General features: G+C 48.0%; 1 protein-coding gene across 3 annotated transcripts in view; it reads left to right on the top strand.

The window, feature by feature from the left end:
- The first annotated feature begins 3761 nt into the window (after nt 1-3761).
- PDS5B (PDS5 cohesin associated factor B) overlaps nt 3762-6000 on the top strand; it is a 106087-nt gene continuing 103848 nt past the window's right edge. For 2 of the 3 annotated variants that reach the window (XM_021541936.3, XM_021541934.3), the window contains exon 1: nt 3762-3894. The gene's annotated coding sequence lies outside the window, so the exon portion shown is untranslated. Of the gene's footprint in view, nt 3895-5354; nt 5444-6000 lie in introns of those variants that run through there. The other variant, XM_021541935.3, reaches the window with a different exon arrangement.

Genomic DNA, 6000 nt, shown 5'->3' with positions numbered 1-6000 from the left:
TATATAAATTACATATATTTAATCTGAATTGTTTTGCTAGTAAAATACTTTTGATGCAATTGTTTTAGAGTGACAATTAAAAGGGAAACAAAGGGAAGTGTTTTATCTATGCTGGAAACAAAAAGTATCATTTTCACAAACCAGATACTACCTTGACAGTTGTTCATACTTACACTGAAAGGTCAATACCATAGAAGAGTACGATCACAGCGCCAATGCATAAAGATAATGTGCTGGGAAAGGGCCAGTGTAGTTTCTGTGAAGGGAGATAGTGACTCTATCACAGACTTCTAGCAGGTTTGTGAGTCAGGAAGTGCATGGACAAGGACAAAACAGGGAACACACTTGTATTTTTAAAGAGCATTTCTGCACCTTTCTTATTACAAGTTGTCAAACAAAATTGTACTGGAATTGATGTAAATGTCCGATGCTGAGTTGGAAATGTGGTTGAAGGATGGAAGCAGAGAGTACTTTTGGTTACTTTCTCATGTGGAGAAAAGTCAGCAAGTCTCTCTCCCAGAAATGTTTGGGCTTCCTTATGTTGTTTTATGCAACAATCTTTGATTTTCATTAATAACCTAGAAAAGGGAATGCACACAGAATGACACATGTAGGATGTTAAACTCTTTCAGGTAATCAGGTGCTTCAGAACTTCAGAAGGCCTCACAAAAGGGGGTGGGTAAAAAGATAGGCTTTGAGAACTAGATCAGTGTAAGGTAAAGCATAGAATCACCTATCAAACTTGGAAGTCTAAGTTCATGAAATCTTGAAGTTGCTGATGTCAGCTTTCTGAAATCTTTGACTGAAACTGCAACAGCAACAAAAAAAAAAAAAAAACAAAAAAAAAAAAAAAAACAAAAAAAAAAAAAAACAAAAAACAAAAAAAAAACAAACCAAACCAAACCAAAACACAAAAACTAAAAACCCAAACACTAAACAACAGAGATGTAAGGTGTCATCAGGAATAGTACTGAGAGCAAGACAAATGGCAGTTTGCTGCTCTGAGGGAAATCTCAATGCACTCATATCTTGAATACAGTGCACAGTTCTGGTCTGTAAGAACACAACAATTTTAAAGAATGAATTGAGAGAGATAACTAAAATGATTCAATGGGAGAGATTGTCAATCTGATAAAGTAGGGACTAAAAGGCCCTTGTCACTGCAGTCTTCTGTTTTCACACAATGTTTTTTACAGACAGAAGGCTGTGAGAAGAATACTGCTGTGTAAGGGTGTTCTTTGACTATGTTCATCATTGTCACTTAAACACTGAGATATGGAACATGTCTTCAGCACACACAGTGTGGAGCACAAGTCCTTTGGCGAGCAACTGAATGAGTGGGGTTCTTTAGTCTGGGCAAAAGGAGGCTGTGGGGGTCTTATTGCTCTCTATAACTGCCTGAAAGGAGGTTATAGTAAGGAGGGGATCACTCTCTTCTTTCAAGTAACAAGTATCAGGAAAAGTGGAAATGGCTTCAAGGTTGTGCCAGTGGAGGTTTAGGATATTAAGGAAAATTTCTTCACTGAAAGGGTGGTCAAGCACTGGGACAGGCCCTCCAGGGAAATGGTGGTGTGAACATCCCTAGAGGTATTTAGAAGACATGTAAATATGGCATTTGGGGGCACAGTTTTGTGGTGGACTCAGCAGTGCTGAGTCACTGGTTGGGCACAGAGATCTCAAAGGTGTTCTTCAGCCTTAAATATTTCTATGATTCTGTGTAAAAGATCTGGTCTTGGAAGTTCTGTGACACTGACATTTCTTATATGCCTTACTGCAAGCAAAATATTTATTTTGCACAAATATTTTCGATCTTTCTCAAGTATGCTGTTTCTGTAAGTAACACAATTTTCCTACACTTCCCGAAGGTTGCAAATCCCCTAAAATTTAGCAAGCCTGCTTCGAGTCACCAGTTCCATGAGAGATGCAACGTTTCTGGCGGGGAAGGCTGAGCCTGCCGTCGGGACACAGGCAGGGCTGGCAATCTTTCCGGGTGGGACGGCACGGGGAAGGGAGCGGGCGCGCGTGGCCCGCGCGGCAGGCAGAGCCTCGGTTCGCGGCGCTTCCCGCGGCGGTGAGCGCGGCGGCGGCGGGCGGGCGCCCCCCGCAGGGCCGCGCGCGCCACTGCCGAACCCGGGCGGGGCGGGAAAGCGCGGCTGAAGAGCCGCCTCCAAATCCCCGATTCCCACATCGTGAGGGGTCTCGGCGCAGGCAGGAAACAGGGCGGAGCGTGCCTAGGGGCGTCCCGTTATTCAGCGCCCTGGCCCGCTCCGGGGAGCGCCCGCCGCTCCTGGCGTCCTGATCGGGCGCTGGAAGTGGTGGTACTGTACCTGCTCCATCAGAAAAACGGAGCACAACGGAGCCATCTCAGCGCCCCGGTTGCTTTCACAGGCATACGCTGGGTTTTGCAATTTCAATAGCAGTGTTAAGAGAGATCAAAAAGTATTTCAGTTTTCTGCTGCTTTGTAAGTATCCTTGCAGACATCTGCAAGTGCTCCACTGGGAAAGGATGTGTTCCCCAATCTAAGGCTTTATACTCCATGAACTCAGATAGACAGCAATGTGGGATTTGAAGGGAAATTATCCAACCTGCATCAAAAAGTTGTATCTCGACTCCAAGTCCAGGATCCTTCTCAATACAAAATTGTCAGACAAACCTTCTGCTCTTTTATGTCTCTACTTTTTTTTTTTTTTTTTTTCCTTTTTTTCCCAGAAGGGAAAAAAATCCCTGGAAAAAGTCACTGGGAAAAACAAAACAAAACAAAACAAAACAAAACAAAACAAAACAAAACAAAACAAAACAAACCCCAAAAAACCCCAAAAAACTCAAACAAACAAAAAAAAAAAACAACAAGGGGAGTTTGGGAGCCTGCAAAGTGATTTGTATGTAATAGTTCTTGTTGGGCTGATGTAGTCTGTATTAGAAAATGAGGTAGTTTAGCACTGAATAAAGATAAGGCATGCTGGGTACAATATATTAGCAAGTTCAGAAAGCTTCTGAGAGATTTGAACCACTAGTTACAATGTATTGGCTAACAGTCTTGTCAAAGTGTTTTTCACACTAGACGAAGCTGTGGGTATATTTCAGAAGGTCTGTTAAGTGTGATTTGTGTTTTTTAAATCATAATCCTGTAACACTTACATGCTGTCCTGATGAGTCAGGGGAAAGTTCTTCCAGAGGATGGTCGGGCACTGGGACAGGTTTCCCAGGGTAGGGGTCACAGCACCAAGCCTGCCAAAGTTCAAGAAGGGTTTGGACAATGCTCTCTGGCACATGGTGTGACTCTTGGGGACGGCGCTGTGCAGGGCCAGGAGCCGGACTCGATGATGCTCATGGGTTCTTTTCAACTTATTCTATGGTTCTACAATAAATGAAGCCTTTTAGCTGCAGTGGCAAGAAGAAACCACCTTTACTTTTCTGTTTGCGTTTTCCTGTAAGGGCCCCCCTCAAACTCTTGCACTCACTGAAGCAAGAGCAAAGTGACTTATGCTACTTTTCCTGCTCTTTCTCCTCAGTTAAGCGGCTTTATTCCTTTTTTTTTAACAACAATCCTTTAGTAATTCGCCGTTTTGGGGAAGCGTTTGCCTCAGTCGCCCACGGCGCGCACATCAGCGGGAGCCGGCCCGGGCCCACCCTCAGCCCCGGCCGGGCCGGCAGGGGGCGCTGCTGCCCCGCGCTGGCCGCGCTCGCTCCCCTCGGCGGTTCTATTGGAGCAGCCGGAGACGAGTTGGCGCCATTTTGAAGCCGGCAGGGGGACCGGGGCGAGCTGCGGAAGGGGAGGGGGCTGGCGGCGATTGGCTGCGGCGGCGGCGGCGGCAGCGCCTCTCCGAGCCCGAAGCGGCGGCAGCGCGGAGCGGACCCGCCTGCGACCAGCGAGGCGAGGCGGCTGCAGTGGGGTAAGGAGCGCGGCACCTCGGCCGCAGGTACCCCCACCCCGTCCCCGCTCCATTTTCCCTATCCGGGGGCGTGAGGGACGCCCGCCCGGACCGAGCTCCGCGGGCAGCGCTGGAGGCGGACGGGCAGCAGAGGGGGAGCGGGAGGGCAGAGCTTCCCCTGGCCCGCGGTGGAGCTCCCCCTTCCCATCCCCCTCGCCCCTCCGCGGGGCTGCTCCCCTCCCCCCTTTTCCGTGGCCGCCGTCAAATACTGAATTCCCCCCTCCCGCCCGCCGCCCGGGGCGATGGGGTGACCTTGGCTGGGGTGCGCGGGGGCCCGGGGGTCAGCCCCTCGCCCCGGTGGCGCGGCGGGCGGTGTCGCGCCCGGCGCTGGTGGCTCCTCGCGGCGCGGAGTGGCGGGGAGGGGGGGTGGGGAGGCTGCTCGCCCGTGGCTAGGAGCGACTGAGTGAGTGGCGGCGGCTTCCCGGGTGTCCCTTTCCTCCGCGCCCCGGGCAGCCGGCCTGCTCCCCGCTCCGCGGGGCTCCCGCCGCCCCGCGCGCCTGCTTCCCGGGCTGAGCGCGGGGACATCCCCGTCCCCTCCGCGCCCGCTTCGGTCTCTCCGCGCCGCACTTCGCAGTGCTCCTCAGCGGGAAGAGGTGCCGGGGACCGCGGTTTGCTGCGTTCCTACTTGTGTGCGAGCCCGGTTCTTTCATGCTGGCTTAGCTTTTTTTAATTTTTTTTTTAATTTTTTTTTTTTTTGCCCCCTTCCATTCCTCCTCTTTCTTTTTCCCTCCCACTTTGCATCAGGCTCGGGAAGGGAGAACGGGGGGGAGCTGGGGGGGGGGGGGGGGGGTGGTTGCCGCCGCCTGGTAGATGGAAAACTATGAATTTTACATCTGAATTGCCAGATGGAGAATGGTTAATTTATAGGTTATGTATTGTTTACGTTGAGAGCCTCCGGTCAGGAATTTAGGTCCGTAACTTCATCCTGCTGCAAGTAAATCACTATCTGTTCTTTAAAACAAATCGACAATTAATGATGGTCAACAGTCCTGGAAATTAAACTGCAGCAGACCGGCTCCTACAGAGCTGGATTTTGTCTTGCTAGCCTTATTCCGACTTTTATGCTTGCTAGCTTCGTGGTTGCTTTCTGAGAGCTTTGATTATTTAGTTAGGCGTTATGTTTTCCCGTTTAATACAACTGCTGAAGCGTTCTCGTGTTGGTCTTTGTTTTGTGCTTGCCGGGTGGGTGCTTTAGCTGTAATTGATTTCTCTTCACTGGGGATGGAGTAGAAAGAGCGTTGAAAATTTGAGTGGCTTTATAGTTGAAAATGAGCATCAAATCACGTTTTGGGAAGGGAGTACGGTGATGTGCATTCTTTCAGGTTTTCCCCTTTCAAACTAGTGGAGTTGTTCAGTTTTCAGGTGGTAGAAATTTTGCCTGGTATGTTTTTTATGTTAGATATGCTAGATATTACACTGTGTAAAGTAACTCTTCAAAAAGAAGTGGAAGAGCTGAATGTATGCCATGCTCAGACCACCTGAAAGAAGACTGACAGTGACAGGCCATCAGGTAAGGTGGTTTAGCAGAGGTGTGTGTATCATGTGCATCACAGCGTTTGAAACGGTGCACTGCTGGAGGAAGTAGTTTAGTACTTTAGCACTTGCATGACATCTTGTGTCTGTGTCTGAAGCAAGGTTGAACTTAATTACTGTAAGGTTGAGGGTATGATGTGTCTGGGTGGAGTGTGGTGTTTTGTTTGGGATTTTTATACAGATACTATACTGTAGAATTTGCCTATGCGTTTCTTGCATCCTCTTTACTAGTTAGTATACAGATTGGATAAACTATGGTTCAGCTTTTAATGAAACAACTAAATTAAAATGGAAAATCATATGTTTAGTACTTGCATACAACTTCTTTTTTCTCTTGTAAATAATGAATTTAGACTTTATCTAACATGAGTACTTATGAACTGAAATTGAGCAAGTCACCTAAGTCATTATTAAGTTGTAATTGACCATATAAAAGCTGAAAGTCATTGCTACCATTTGGGAAAGCACAGTAATGAAATATGGGCATAACCTCAAGCATTATCCATTTTTATCCTGTAGAACAGGAGGTTCTGT

Source organism: Lonchura striata, chromosome 2 (genome assembly GCF_046129695.1).
Source record: "Lonchura striata isolate bLonStr1 chromosome 2, bLonStr1.mat, whole genome shotgun sequence".
Classification (NCBI taxonomy): domain Eukaryota; kingdom Metazoa; phylum Chordata; class Aves; order Passeriformes; family Estrildidae; genus Lonchura; species Lonchura striata.
Note: the sequence above shows the minus strand (reverse complement) of the source record. Positions and strands in the feature narration are given on the sequence as shown.